The sequence below is a fragment of the Vulpes lagopus genome, chromosome 1 (assembly GCF_018345385.1).
Source record: "Vulpes lagopus strain Blue_001 chromosome 1, ASM1834538v1, whole genome shotgun sequence".
NCBI lineage: Eukaryota > Metazoa > Chordata > Mammalia > Carnivora > Canidae > Vulpes > Vulpes lagopus.
Window position 1 is genome coordinate 66,383,075 of NC_054824.1, and position 16,196 is coordinate 66,399,270.

Here is a 16,196-nt window from a genome sequence, read left to right on the forward strand (position 1 = left end):
GCTGAGGGGACAATGTGTGTATGGGGGAAGACAATCTGGGCACTTCATGATTCCATATGGGGGTGAGGTGGGAAAGACACTGGTGAGGTCAGGGAGGGGGCTCGCCTTGTCAGCCATGGAGGAGCAAAGGGCTTTGGACTTGAGCCGTGCAGTGGGGAGCATGGAAGGGATTCAAGAGTGACTGAGGAAAAAAAAAAAAAAAAGAGTGACTGAGGTGATCCTGCCTGTGTTTTGGAGAGGTCCCGGTGGCTGCTGTGTGGAGGGAGGATGGATAAAATGAGGGACCACAGGAATAGCGGGGAGGCCAGCTGGGTATCTATCCTTCGGGCCTGAGGCCTCACATGCTCACTGGCTCAGCATCAGCATCACCATGTGGACATAGGGCAATCACAGCCTTTTCTGCCCACATTCCTTCATCTCCAAAACACAGGGAGGGGCAGTGGATTAGAAGACACCATCCCCCTCCTCCCCTCCCCACACCTTTTCCTACCTGGATGCTCTGATGCACACTGGGTGCCCCCTCCGCCACCCAGCTCTGCCCTCCCTCATCCCTTTGCAAGCATGTCAGTGCCTGGAGCCTGGTAATCACTCAGCTAGCTCCTACTCCTTCTCCCTCCTCCACACTTGCAGGCAGACTCCCATTCTCCAGGGAACCACTCACTCTCTCCTGGCTAGTTTTTCAGCCATTTCTTGAGTGTTCCCAGTTCTATGGGGGTTTCTCTGGTTCCCCAGCTGATGTCTAAGCCTAAGGATGCCCAAACTTAGTACCTCCCCTTGTCTGGGGCTCCCTTCCTCTCCCCTCTACGATCCCCATTCTCTATTGGATCTGGTTGGCCCTTTCTCAGAAATCTATCCCCCTTACCCGCCCTGCCCCAAGAGAACTTCCCATCTCGGACTGGGTTATTTGCTTCCCTTCAGATTCACTTTGCTTTGTGCCCCAGAAAGCAGACCTCTATATCTGCATCTTCTGGTCTCTGCTCTCTGGCTTCTACATGGGCAGGGCAGAATGGAGACACTAGCAGTGATCTGAGAGCAGTACAAGAGAAAGGCCAGGGTATTTAGGGGACCCCCCTCCCTCCTTTTGCCAGGCAGTTTGGGTCCAGGCTGCATTTCTCCACGGGGCTGCCAGTTCTCTGTAGCTACAGCTCTTGCCCCTTCCCTCCCCTTCCCTCCCCTTCCCTCCCATCCCCCTTCCGTTTTTCTCCACCAGGCCTGGGTGCTTCAGCACGTCTTACTCATTTCTTTAAAGCTGCCCACACTTCCACAAATAGTTCCTTCATTTATGCCTTCAATTAAACCTTTAAGTGTGCTCTGTGTTTCCTGCCATGACTGATGGGTGCAGTCCTCAAATCCCCCCACCCATGGCTCCCCTCCAGCCTCCTGCTGGGATGAGGAAGTTTGCATATCTGCCTTGGGATGCTGGCAATTCTTCTCTCAGATACCGGACAAGTTGCTTATGTTCTTAGTTTTCTGGGCAAATGGGAATAATCATGGGACTTCATTTCTAGGGTGGCTGCGAGGATTCAATGTGTGCTCCTGAGTTGCATGTCTAAGCAGAGTGCCTGGTGTGTTCTGGAATGTTACGTTTTTTTCCCCTGTTGGGCAGTGGCTTCCTCTCCACACCTGCTTCCCCCTGACCTGGTGGAGAGTATTCCCTCTGAGGGGTGTCTGGGCCCAGGAGAGAATCAGGGGCCTGGGTGAGTGCTCCCCCCCCTTTTTTTTAAGACTTTATTTATTTATTCATGAGAGATACAGAGAGAGAGAGAGAGAGAGAGAGGCAGAGACACAGGCAGAGGGAGAAGGAGCCTCCTCGCAGGGAGCCCGATGCAGGACTCGATCCCAGGACCCTGGGGTCGCGACCCGAGCCAAAGGCAGACTCTCAACCCCTGAGCCACCCAGGTGTCCCCGAAGGGAGTGCTCCTGATGAGAAATCCTGTCCCCAAACCCAAAGGGTGACTCGTTAGCCTAGCGAGCGCCTGTCCCGGCTTTGCCTTCCAGAGAGCGGTTTGGGGAGCGTGTGGGACGGGCTCCTGCGCGCCGCGGTCAGCCCACCAGCCTCCAGGGATAAGCAGAGGGTCCCTTAGGGAGAACCGTTATCTCACCTGCTCTGCTCCTCGGCCCCGCTGCGCCGGCTGGGCTGCGTGTGCGGCTGACAAATTGATTTCCATTATTTACCTTGGGCCGGACAGGAGCCACCGCCCGGGGAGCGGGCGGGGCGCAGGGGGGCGGCGGGGCGAGGGCTGGGAGCCGGAGAGCAGAGGTGCGCCCCGAGATCCCAGGCAAGCTGAGGAAAGACGTCGGCGTGGGTGTTGGGGTGCCAGGCCGCGGCGGCGGGCGGGCGGGGGCGCGGGCGGGGGCGCCGGGCTTGCCGGGCTCGCCCTCCCGCCCCGCCCCCTGCCTCTGCGGGAGGGCTGCGTCGGGACCCCCTGGGGAGACGCGCGGGCGCGCCAGCCTCCCGGTCCCCGCGTCCCCCCAGCTGGGACATGCGCCGGCATATCATCCGGCACTCAGGGGGGATGCTCTTCATGACCCATCAAAATGCACAGAAACGTCTTCCCCAGCCGGCCAGGCTCCCAGCAGGACCCTGCCTCCTCCCTGACAGACTGAGAATGTGATCCCACCCAAGTCACCCCCACTGGAGGCCTAGAGGAGGGGTGCCCTGTGCCGGGTCCTGGGCCCCAATCCCGCCCCCCGCCCCGCCCACCCGGCCTCCTTTTTCCTTTCCCTTTCGTCTACCCTTTCATTCCCCTTCCTTTCCAGGGCTGGAGGGGAAGCTGGCCTGGCCAGCGCCTTCCCCGAGGGGAGGAGAGGAGCGCAGGATGCGAACACGCCTCCCTCTCTGCCGAGGCTCAGGGCCTCTCCCTCCAAAGCAAGGGAGAGAAGGTCAGGGTCTGCCTCTCCGTCCCTGCTCCCTGCCAGGATGCAATGCCAGAGTTTTCTTGGCTACCCAATCTTAGCCCCACCTCTTTGTAAATGATAACATATTACACATTTATTTACTTATTTATTCATTTTCTTTTTTCTTTTTGTGGAGGAAAACCTTTACAGTGGAGTTTGTAGAGTTTTTATATACATACACATACTCTTGTAACCATCAATCACTTAGATCTCAACAGAAAACAGTTCCAGCACCCCAAACATCCCCTGAGCCACAGTCCCAGTCTATGCCCACCCTACCCCCTACCGCCGGGAGGTAACTATCACTCTGATATCTATCAGATTAGGTTTGCTTGTTAGTGAACTTCATGTAAATAGAACCCATACAGCACACACCCCTTTGTACCTGGTTTCTTTTGCTCAGCATTATGTCTGGGAGATTCATCCAAGTTGTTGTTTGTAGCAGTAACTCACTGGTTTTCATTGCTATCGGGTACTCCATTGTATGACGGCTCATTCAACCATTCTTCTCTCTCTCTTTTTAAATGTTTTATTTATTCTGGAGAGAGCGAAAGAGAACACAAGTGGGAGGGGCAGAAGGAGAGGAACAGAAAAATCATAAGCAGACTACTCCCTGTGGAGCGTGGGGCCCAACCACGCAGGGCTTGAACTCACGACCCCGAGATCACAATCTGAGGGTCTGACACAGCCGACTGGCCACCCAGGTGCCCCTCAACCATTCTTCCCTTGACAGATTTCTGGGTTGTTTTAGGTTTTGGCTATTATGAATAAAGCTCCATAAACATTCTTGTATCTGTTATTCTCTGCACATTGAGAGCAGTGTTACCTCAGGCAAGTGCGATATTGTGATTTGGAAGAAATATGTTTTGTCTTTGTCCATGATTTCTGGCTCACAGCTCCCAAAATGCTTGGATTTCCCTGAGTAATAAGAGCATCTCTTGTCATAATGTTTAGATTCTTGTCCTCAGTGCTCGAAATAGTTTCAGAGCCACAAAGGTGATGTAGGGGTCTTGTAACAAGCCCCTTTCCACCACACCTGTGTTTATGTTAATGGGGTGACTTTTGGAAATCTTTGAAGGACAGGGGTTGGTTGCCAGGGGACTCAACCTGAATAAAAGGTCAGAACTTTCCAGTCCCACCTCCTGATTTCCCCGGGTGGAGAGAAGGGCTAGAAGTCAAATAAATCATTTAATTAATCGTGCCTATATAATGGAGACTCCATAAAAACCCCAAAAAGGGGAGGTTCAAGAACTCCCACATGCCACCATGCTGGGTCCCAAAGGACAGAAGTTCCTTTGTTCATATGTGTCTCTTCATCTGCCTGTCAATTCATATCTTTGAGTATTCTTTGTAATAAATGTGTAATTGAGAGATTTAAACAGGTTTCCTGAGTTCTGTGAGCCACTCTATCAAATTAATCAAACCCAAAGAGGGGGTTGTGGGAACCTCCAGTCTATAGCCAACTGGCCAAAAGCATAGCTAACAACTTTGTCTTGTGATTGGCATCTGAAGTGGGGGGCTAAGGCATAGGGGGCAGTCTTATGGGACAGAGCCTTTAACCTGTGGGGTCTGCCGCTGTCTCCAGGTAGATTGTGTCAGAATTGAGTTGAACTGTAGGTATCCAGTTGGTGTCATGGAGAATTGCTTTGTGGTGTGTAAGGAATGTGCCACCCTCCTCCCCTGCCTCAACCCTGCCACCATTCTACTCATACATTGGAATTGTGGGTGCAGAATCTTTTAGCAAGGCACTTAGCTTCTCTGAGCCCCAATTTCCTCATCTCCAAAAAGAGAGAGAGGGAAGATGTGAACTGTTGACTGTCCTGTTAGATGATCACAAAGATCAAATGAGATAACACATGCAAAGAGACCAATGTAGCACCTGGTACACAGTAGGTGCTTAATAAATGCCATTTCCTCTATCTGTAATCTGTTGGGAGCTGGGAAAGGAGGTTGCAGTATATAATTGCCAGCCAGGATTCTGAGGTCAGAAAGCCTTCTCAATAGCAACCACCACAACAAAATAATCATAATGTTGATGACCGTTAATCGAGCATTCACATGGCAGATATTGCGTTACTTTTACTATCATTTCTACCGTCATCCATAACTGCTTCCTGAGGGGATCCCTGGGTGGCTCAGCGGTTTAGCGCCTACCTTCGGCCCAGGGCGTGATCCTGGAGTCCTGGGATCAAGTACCACATCAGGCTCCCTGCAAGGAGCCTGCCTGTGTCTCTCATGAATAAATAAATAAAATCTTAAAAAAAAAATTGCTTCCTGAGATCCAATTCTCTATGGCCTTTCAGGCTTCCTAGAGCATCAGGAATGGTTTTCATTAAAAAAAAAAAAAAAAAAAAAGGAATAGTTTTCATTTTACACCTGGGGAAACTGAGTCACAGAATAATTTTAAAAGATTTGCTCCAAATCATTCATTCATTTGGCCTGAGAGTAAAGATATGTCTCTCTTACTTCTGAGTCTTCTCATACCCAGCAGAGGATCTGGCTCAGGGTGGATGCTCCTATTTGTGGAATAAATAGAATGTGAAGTCTTTCCTGTGCTCAATCCTTCCTTCTGGGCAGCCTCTGTCAGGGAATTATGACTGCCACTCTCTGCACATGATTTTCCCCCTAGAGAGGCCTGCCTTGCTGTAAACTGCCTTGCATCAGGTAATGGGGAGCTTTACAGATACTTCTGAAAGTGAACTGGGTCACCTCATTTGCTCTTGCCCCAAATATTGGAGAACCCCAGTGTTTGGGGCTGATAGGAAATTCCCAGGGATTGTAACATTTGGCCTTTGGGCAGGGATAGGTCCTAACCAGGTCAGTGGCCTGCCTGCCTTCTAAAGCCCTTAGAGAAGGGGCTGCCTTCCCTAATGCTGGGCAGGGCGGGGAGGAAGCAGAGGAGACAGGAGGCTGGGGATGCTGTGGGGACAGTGCTGGGACAGTTGACTCCAAGGTGGCTTTCTCCCATGGCCTGAGTGGCCTCTGGGGGCCTCTCTGGACCCTGCTTTCCTTGTCTAGGATGGCCTGGATGAGTACAAATTCCTTCCAGCTGCAGGTGTGCTTTGGGAGTGAGGCAGGGGCGGCTGTGCTCCGTTTTGGAGAATTAGGTGAGTGGTCCTGGGTGGGGGAGCAGTGGAGGCTGCAGCAGCTCTGCCCAGGTCCTTGGGCCTTAAAGGGCCCACAAAGCTTTCTTCCCCTCCTGCAGCCATTCAGGGGAGGGGCTGCTAATTAGGAGGTGGAGGGCCGCTAATGAGCTCGCTGAGGACCTCAGAGACGGCTCTGATGGCACTAAAGGGCTTCCCTGAGTTTCCTTAAAAGCCCCAGTGACAGTGAAGCCTCCATTAGCAGGAGGATTAATCACCAGACAGGTCTTGGTCACCCCCTTTCAAGGTGCTGCTCCCAGCTGCTCCCAGCTGGCCCTGCAGCCCCTGCTGTGCCCATAGTGTTTAGAGATGCCCCCACCCGTGACCTGTGCTTTCTGATCTCAGATGAGGCAGCAGAGCAGGAAAATGGGCCTGGGGGACACAGGAGGGGACCTGCGAGACAGGGGCAGGGGCCTCTAGGGAGTGATTGCAGAGGTTTCCAGAGACCCCCAGGAGAATGCAAATGATATGCAAAATATGCAAACCATTAGTGATTAGCTGTGGGTCAACAGCTTGGGTCCTTTGAGTAATAAGTTGACAGTTCTGTGCTCAAAGCCTCTGATTAGCCCCAGGGGAGGGCCAGGCACTGTGACCTCTGTCACCCCAACCAGGACTTCTGACCCCTCGGCTTGCCAGCCGCTCTGGCACCCTCCCAGCCGGCCCCTCTCCCCATCACCGCCCAGAAGTGAGGGGTTCAGGCAGCTGGAGGCTCAGAGAAAGTCCTGTTCAAGTTGCAACCTGCCCCACCCTCTCCAGAGCCCAGGGCAGTCCCCAGTCCTGAGGGGCCCATGCCAGGCTCCAACTCCCCCTACCCTCCAACCCTTTCAGGCGGTGCAAATTCCCCTCCCCCACTCAGCCCCTTCCCCTCCAGCCACTCAGTCTCTGTCTCCTTTCTGTGCCTGATTCTCTGGATATCCCTACCTCCTGCCTGCCTCTCTCCACGTGCTAGTTATCTGTGACCTTCCCTCAGTGCTCTTGGTAGAAAACTTACCAACTTCAATGCCCTTGTGACTCAGCCCCATCATTTGCATCTGGTTCTCTTTCTTTTTTTTTTTTTTTAAAGATTTATTATTTATTTATTATTTATTTATGATAGACATAGAGAGAGAGAGAGAGGCAGAGACACAGGAGAGAGAAGCAGGAGCCTGACGTGGGTGGGATTCGATCCCGAGAATCCAGGATCGAGCCCCCGGGGCCAAAGGCAGGTGCCAAACCGCTGAGCCACCCAGGGATCCCTACATCTGGTTCTCATTTAATGGGTTCAGAGGGTGGAGCCAGGCTTGGTGGTGATGGTTGGAGTGGGAATAGGACCTGCTCCATCCTCTCACTCCACTAGAAAATCCACAGCTGCCAGTAACCCATGCCTCTGAGGGCAGCATGGAGGGAACACCCAGAGGGCACCCTGTCTCCTGCCACTCCCCTCTCCCTCTGCCCCCCTTCTTTGGTATGGAGACCCCCATTTCCCAGTCTTTTCCTCCTCTTCTGTTCCAAACCCCCACCCAGCGGCGTCCTTTGTGACATTGCTGGAATGGCTGAGGATCAGATCTCTGCCTCCCAGGGGCCTCTCCAGTGTGTGGGCAGCATCAGCTTTCCAGCACTGCCCCCCCACCCCTGCGGTGGCCCAGACACCACTGGCTGCCCCTGACCTTCAGGGAGTGTCAGGATCCTCTTTCATCTCTCCTATCCACTCCCCCCACCTCTAGCCTCCATCTGCCCTGCTTGCTGCCAGGCTGTAAGGCTGGCTATCTCTGCAGCCCTGAGGGGGGATCAGGTGTGTAGAAGTGGGGTCCTGGCTCCTCCCTGGGGCCTGGGGAGGAACTGAACAGCTTCTTCTTTCTCCCTTCTCTGACTTGGCAACCTGAGCACCTACCTTTCAAATTGGAGCAGAGAAATGTATAGCTGAGAAAGGGCCTGCAGAATGTGTCTGGAGTTTGGGCAGCCTGAGGCCCAAGATGTTTCATTGAGCTTGGCCTGAGGCTGGAAGGAGTGGGCAAAGAAGGAAAAATAGATAGAGCCTGGATTAGGATACTCAGCTCAGGAACAAATTTAAGGAGCATACACACAAAAAAATCCCCCAAACCAAAAACAAAATACAAAGACAACCCAAAAAACCCAGCCCAGTAATTAAGAGAAATAACATTTTCATGCAATATTTAAAAAAATCAAAGTTAAGGATGCCTGAGTAGCTCAGTGGTTGAGTGCCTGCCTTTGGCTCAGGTCATGATCCTGAGGTCCTGAGATCGAGTCCCTCATCGGGCTCCTCACAGGGAGCCTGCTTCTCCCTCTGCCTATGTCTCTGCCTCTCTCTCTGTCTCTCATGAATAAATAAATAAAATCTTAAAAAAAAATCCAATTTAATGCAAAACAAAATCCATGATTGTCGTAGGAAGAATAATGCACCCCACCCCTCAAGGTCTGTGTCTTAATCCCCAGAACCTGTGAATGGGTTAAGTTATATGGTAAAGGAGAATTAGGGCTGCAGTTGGAATTCCTATTATTAATTACCTGACCTTAAGTTAGGGAGATGAACCTGGGGTGTCCAGATGGGACCACTGTCATCACAAGGGTCCTCAAAAGTAGAAGAAAAAAGCAAAAGAGCCTGAATCAGGGAAGAAAATATAAAGGCAAGAGCAGAGTTAGAGTGACATGATGTGATGTACTGTGAAATGATGAAGATACTCTGGCTTTGAAGATGGAATGGGGCTAGGAGCCACAGAATGCAGGCAGCCTATAAAGGCTGGGAAAAGCAAGAATGTAGATTTTTCCCTTGAGTCTCCAGAAGTGAATGAAGTCCTGTTGACACCTGGGTTTTTGCTCAGTGAGATTGATGTCAGACTCTGTCCTTACAGTCATGTAAAATAATAAATTTGTATTGTCTTGAGTCACCACACTTGCAGTAATCTGGTACAGCAGCAATAGGAAACCAATATAATAATGAGCCAAAATTAACATTTTAAATAAACAGGATCAGGAGACTCTAGGCTCCTGGCAGGGATATATAGATACACATATTCCAATCTTGAATGTCTGAAATGTCTTTATTCTATCATCACGTTGGTTCGTAGTTTTGCTGGGTATGGAATTCTAGATAGAAAGCCATGTCCCTCAAATTTAGAATGTGTTTGATTCATTGCTTTCTAGCTTCTACTACTATGCTTGAAGAATCTGAGTCCATTCTGATTCTTTTCTCTTTGCAGGTGACCTATTTTTTTTTAATCTCTAGACACTTTTAGGGTTTCTTTTTTTATCACTAGTGTTTTGAAATTTTATAATTATATGGCTTTATAGAGGTCCTTTTTTTGTTCACAGTTCTGGATGATCTCAAGCATGTCTCTTAGTACTGGGAATTTATCTTGTATTACTTCTTTCCTTATTTTCTTCCTTCTGTATTTTCTGTTTTTCTTTTTCTGATACTTTTATAAGACATATGTTGGATCTCCTCAACTGATCTTTGAGTGTTCTTAGTTTTTCTCTCCTATTTTCCCACTCTTTGTCTTTTTGTTGTACTTTGTGGGAGAGTTCCATAAATTTATTTCTACACTTTTATATTGAAGTTAAGAAGCTATCTTTTTACATTTTTTTCATTTTTTAAGAGATCATATTGATTTAAGAGAGAGAGTGAGAGGGTGAGAGAATACAAGTGGGGGGAGGGGCAGTGGGAAAGGGAGAAGCAAGCTCCCTGCTTCCAGGACCCTGAGATCAGGGCCTGAGCTGGAGGCACTTAACCAACTGAGCCACCCAGCTGCCTCAATTATTTTTCATTTTTAAGAAAACATGCTTTCTGAATGATTCCTTTTATAGTATTTTATTTTTGTTACATAAATACAACATATTCTCATCTCTCTGGAAATCTTTTTTTAAAAGATTTATTTATTTTAGAGAGAGCAAGGGAGAGAGAGGGAGAGGGAGAGAGAACACAAGCAGGGGGAGAGGCAGAGAGAAAGAATCTCAAGCAGACTTCCTGCTGAATGCAGAGCCTGACGTGGGCTCAATCTCATGACCCTGAAATCATGAACTGAGCTGAAATCAAGAGTCAGGTACTTAACCCACTGAGCCACCCAGGCGGCCTTCTTTGGAAATAATTTTTATATTGCTTTTTAGTTTGAAAGTTTTCATCTGCTTTCTGCATGATTTCCACTTTGTCAGATTTCCTTTTTTTCCATTTTTCTGTTTGGTCTTCATCTTTCAAATTGAAGACTTTTTGCACACCTGTAGTGATCCCAGCTATCTGTTCATACTTAAAAGTGAGTTACTAGGAAATCATTTGACAGATCTGTGGGAAAGGCTGTCAACCAGTGAGCCTCATGGGTAGGTGATCCAGTGGAGACGTAGCTCTTTCATTGGCAGATGCCCACTGTCAGCATACATACACTTTTCTCTTGAGATAGTTGGTTTCTCCAGGGAGGAGATTCTAAGCATGCTTAGAACTGAGCAGGAGAACAGAGCTGGAGTCCAGACTTTCACTTACCATCTCTCCCAGTAAAACAACCTACAGTGAGTTGTTTGGCCCCCTAAAAGATGTCCATCTTGTAATTCCCTGAAACCGTCAATGTGAACATACTTGGAAAGAGGATCTTTTTAGATGTAATTAAGCTAGGGATCTTGGGAGGAGGTTATTCTGGAGTAACAAGGTGGGCTCTACATTCAATGATAGATGTCCTATAAGTGACATCCAGAGAAAAGGCACACAGAGAAGAGGAGATATCCATGTAAGGATAGAAGCAGAGTTTGGAGTTATGTAGTCATAAGCCAAGGAACCCTTGGATCCACTGGAAGTTAGAAGGGACAAGGGAGGATGCTGCCCTAGAGCCTTTGGAGGGAGCACAGCCCTGCTGACACCTTGATTTCATTCTTCAGACCTCTAGAACTGTGAGAGAATAAATTTCTGTTGTTTCAAGCCACCCATTTGTGATCATTTGTCATGGCAGCCCTAGGAAACTTATATAGCACCTTACTTCCAGCTGGCCTGTTATCCCTGAGACCAGAGGCCCTTTGGTTCAACATCTCCTGGGAATAAACCTCTAGGCTTCTGCTGAGTTGGGGATAGGGTACCTGGTAAGTCTGAAGGAGACCTGAGGGCCTAACTGTTCCTACTAGAGACTTTTAAAATTAGTCTTCCAGTTTTCAGCCTTCCTCTTCATTCCTGTCTTCATTAGTACCTGGTCCTCCAGCCTTCCCATAATGTGAATTGTCTGGCTTGTTGGCATAATTCCTCTAGCTTGTGGGCTTCACACACTGCTTTTTATAGTAAAAATCCATTACCACCTGTTTGTCAGCTTTCTGACTTCCAAAATTTCAATGATACCTCTCATCTGCTATCAATTCTTCCATTTTCTTTTTGTGATTTTATTTTTATTTTTATTTATTTATTTTTTTGCTGTAAAAAGATATTTAAGGGGTGCTTGGGTGGCTTGGTAGGTTGAATGTCCAATTCTTTTTTTTTTAAATATTTTATTTATTTATTCATGAGAGACAGAGAGAGAGGGAGGCAGAGGCATAGGCAGAGGGAAAAGCAGGCTCCCCACAAGGAGCCCAATGTGGCACTTGATCCCAGATTAAGGGATCAGGCACTGAGCCAAAGGCAGATGCTCAACTGCTGAGCCACCCAGGTGTCCCTTGAGTGTCTGACTCTTGATTTCGGCTTAGGTCATGATCTCAGGGTCATGGGATCCACTTGAGTGAGACTCTGTGCTCAGTGGGGAGACTGCTTGAGAATCTCTCCCTCTCCCTCTGCCTCTGCCCACCCCCCAAGCTCACACACACTCTCTCTCTTTGTAAAACAAATAAATCTTAAAAAAAAATCTTTAATCATCATTTAGCGACGTTTTTGAAAGGAGCAGAAATAAATTTGTGCACTCACTTTGTTTAATCAGAAGATTTATATTCTTAATTTTAATTGTTTGAGTTTGATTACTAGAAAGAAGGCCATAGGCCTCACTATTCCTTGCAGTGCTACACCTGGTCTGTTTTGCACATTTATGTTTCCCACCTGGCTTCCTCCTGTAGGCGTCTACATTTGTTATCAATGGTTCAAAGTATCTCCAGAGAACCACAGTGAAGGGGGGGATGGGTATTTGGCAAGACAACTTCTAAGACCACTCTCCACTTAAAAGATCCTAAAACTGGGCTGGAGACATAGAAAAAAATGATAGAAGATTAGGGCAGGAGAAGTGGAACTTAATGATGACTCACCTTGGCTTGGTTGAATATCTAATTCCTGGGGTATATAACCTGGTCCTTGGTTTATAGCCCCCTGCCTCAATTTCCCCATTTGGCTAATAGGCACAATCTTCTATGCCCAGTGGAGTGAGGAGAGCATGGTGAGATAAGACATTAAAAGCCTCAACAGAAGGAAAACTGGGAACTTTACTGTTTTCACTTTTTAATTTTTATTTATTTATTTATGATAGTCACACACATACACAGAGAGAGAGAGAGAGAGAGAGAGAGAGAGAGAGGCAGAGACACAGGCAGAGGGAGAAGCAGGCTCCATGCACCGGGAGCCCGATGTGGGACTCGATCCCGAGTCTCCAGGATCGCGGCCTGGGCCAAAGGCAGGTGCCAAACCACTGCGCCACCCAGGGATCCCCCTGTTTTCACTTTTATGTGCAGTGTTACAAGTAATCTTGATCAGCACTGAACTGATTGCTCAGATATGCATCTGTTATCCCTATTGGAACTAACCACCTGGGCCACCTGGGCTCAGAACATTATCTGTTGGAAGAAGAGGTTTTTTTTTTAAATCATCATCAGAAGTTTTTGTTTTTGGATTTTATTTATTCATGAGAGACACAGAAAGAGAGGTAGAGACACAGGCAGAGGGAGAAGCAGGCTCCATGCAGGGAGCCTGATGTGGGACTCGATCCCGGCCCAGGATCATGACCTGAACCAAAGGCAGAGACGCTCAACCACTGAGCCACCCAGGTGCCCCTGGAAGGAGAGATCTTGATACTGAGAGTCATTGTTTGGGAGTTCTGCAAATTGGTGTTTCTCACAAACACACTACTCTGGGCTCCGTGGCAGTCTCCACTTTCAATATTGGGGGACATAGGGATCTTTCAGTTAGGAAGACACAAAGAGCAGTAAGAAGGATCCTGGGAGGATCCCTGGATGGCTCAGTGGTTTAGTGCCTGCCTTCAGCCCAGGGCGTGATGCTGGCGTCCTGGGATCTAGTCCCACGTCAGGCTCCCCGCATGGAGCCTGCTTCTCCCTCTGCCTGTGTCTCTGCCTCTCTCTGTGTGTGTCTCTCTCATGAATAAATAAAATCTTTAAAAAAAAAAAAAAAGAGGGATCCTGGGAGGAGCTAGAGATGCAGTGGTGATGGAGACCAAGGTCTTAGCTCAGGGCTCTGTGGTGAGCTTTGAAGGGGATGCTGAGCAGGTGCTGTGTGGGGTGGAGGGAGGGGAGAGGGAAGCAGAAAAGGCTGCCCGGTTGCCTTTCTCCAGTAGAGGCCAACTCAGTGTTGGTGAAGTGTTCAGCCTTTCCTCTTCACATTCCTCTCCTGCTCCCCCAAAGCCCCAGGGGACACAGTGGAGGAGTTCTTCTCAGTGGGAGCTCTTGGTAAAATTGAGTTGAATGGCTGCATTCCAATGATCTCTGTTTTCCCAGGAGAATGGGATCCAGGGACACGGGGCGGGGCGGGGTCCAGTATTTCAGGCCACAGCTGCTTTCTCCAGATCAGCCAGGGGTAGCCACCTCCTCACCACCCACCAGGGCCATGTTGGTCCTGGAGATAGGAACCGAGGGAGAAGCAGGATCTGACAGTCCCAAAGGCCTGCCACCTCTTCCTCTTCTCTTCCCCTCTCCCTTTTCCCTTGCCATGCCCCAGGAAGCACCAGACACAATCAGCAACTTTTATTTTTTTACAAAATAAAAAGGCACTTCAGGGCTTTTACGGAGGAGACTGCGGCCCATTAAGACACAGATTAAATCTTTGTGGGAATAGCCAGAGTGCAGATTCCCAGTGTGAGGATGCTCCCTCCTGCCCCCAGCTCCAGACTTCCACCAGCCGTGGGCGCCCCCTCCCTCCCTGCAGGATTTAAAGTGCATCTAAGGGGGTGAAGGAAAAGGAATCTGCCTTGGCATTGAGCAGGTATTAGGGCAGGGTTAGGGTGGGGTAGGATGAGAGAGGAAGGAGCAAGTGAGGAAGTTGAGGAGTAAGGGGAAGTTAGAGGAAGAGAAGGGAGGCCCTGGGCCAGACACCCCCTCACCATGCATTGTTTTCTTTGGCCCCCTCACCAAGGGCAGCAAGGAACTACTATCGTTATACCCCATTTTACAGATAGGAAAACTGAGCCTCTGAGAAGTTCAGTAACATGGCCAACGTCATGCTGCTGATGCCAGCTAGGATTTGAATCTCCTTTTAGAGAGTTGAGGAGAAGAAAAGGGGGAGAGAGAGAGACACTGTTTCCCTTCCTCCTGTGCTCCCTTCCTCTCCAGCATTTCTCTGTGGCCCCAGCATTACCCAGGAGCCAGGAAATCCATTTTTTTTCCTCGACATTTTATTTACTTATTCATGAGAGACACAGACAGAGGCAGAGGCACAGGCAGAGGGAGAAACAGGCTTCCCTGCTGGGAGCCAGACATGGGACTTGATCCCGGGACTCGGGGATCACACCTTGAGCCGAAGGCAGATGCTCAACCCCTGAGCCACCCAGGTGTCCCCAGGAAGTCCTTTTAATTGCACTTTCCTGTGAATGGTCACTTTTGAGGGTCCAACAGAGAAGGTGTGCTTTATTTGGGCCAGGTTATGTGGGTGTTGGGTGAGGGACCATTGGCCGGCCTACCCAATTAACTGGTTGGGAGCATGTCAAGCAAGGCGTTTGGTCATCTGATTGGGATGAAGGGGGATGGGCAGATGCTCAAAGGGCCTTGGGTAAGGCCCAACTCCACAGGGAGGAGTTGGGAGCCTGTGGGGGAGAAAGATGGTGAGTGGGGCCTTCCCAGAGGTGCTGGGCCCCCTGCCTTCCTCATACTCGTGTTGCTGTCCAGTCATTCATTCACTCAACAAATGTTTCTTTAGCACCTGGTGCACAGCTGGTGTTGGGGGGTGGCTAAGTGCCTCAGTTAGGGAGTGATAAGGATGAGAATAATGCTGTACTTCATCTTTCTTAAAAACACTTCCCCCCGCCAACTTTAACGTTTATGAAATTAGGATAAGCCTTTCAAGCAGTGAATTTTAGTTATTTTCAGCAGTGTTTTATTTTTCTTAGAGGTACATGAAATCATGGTGCGTCCGAACCATGACAGCTTAGATTTGATGAAGTTTGGTAATAGCTACACTGACAGTACTTCCTGCGTGCCCAGCACTGTTGTAACTGCTCCGCATGTGTTCACACAGTAGGTTTTCCCAACCACAGCTGAGATCAGCATCCTTGCTGTTCCCACTTTAGAGATGGAAAATCTGAGGCACAGAGAGGTGAATTCTCCTTTCCGCTTTAAGGGACAGCCCCTTAGCGTGCCTAATGAACACCAATGTCAGACTTGTTACTGTAGCAGAGTTGTGTGCAGGGCAACAAAGAAAACCCCAGAAGGCCCCCTAGAAACATCACACCCAGAGCTGGCCTTGGGGGCCCTCCCATTTAGCTGAAGAGTGATGCCCCCCAGTTTGGCTTCCCCTGCCACCCCCACTCCCTATTCACCTTTCCTCCAAGAATAGTTCTAGGGATTAATCATGAGTGCAGCTGTCATTCCTATCAGTCCCACAACTATCAGCTCAGTCCAGGCCACAGGGTGGGAGATGATGGGGTGGAGGGAGGGAAACCGCAGTGAAACTCGTAGGTGGGCATGGGCACCTCAGCATTCCCAGCCCCTTCCTGGAGTATACACAGGACATTTCTCAGGACTCGGAACTCTCCTCTCCCTGGTCTGTCTCAGGCTGGGAAGGCATCTGCTGATAGGGAGGGTTAATAGCAGGAGGAGAAGAGGGAGAGAAGTTACCAAAAATTCTGTCCCTCTACCCTTACCACGCACACTCCAAAGTTGGCCAAAAGTCAGGTTGGGAGGCAGAGGGCCTATGGTTCCCCCAACTCCCAAGTGACTTTAGGCAAATCTCTGTGCCTCTCAAGATGTCAGTTCCACTATCTAGACAGCAGGATTACTTCTCCACAGAGACCCTGGCTGGGGTGGGGTGGGGGGAGGAGGTGTTGCCTAAGA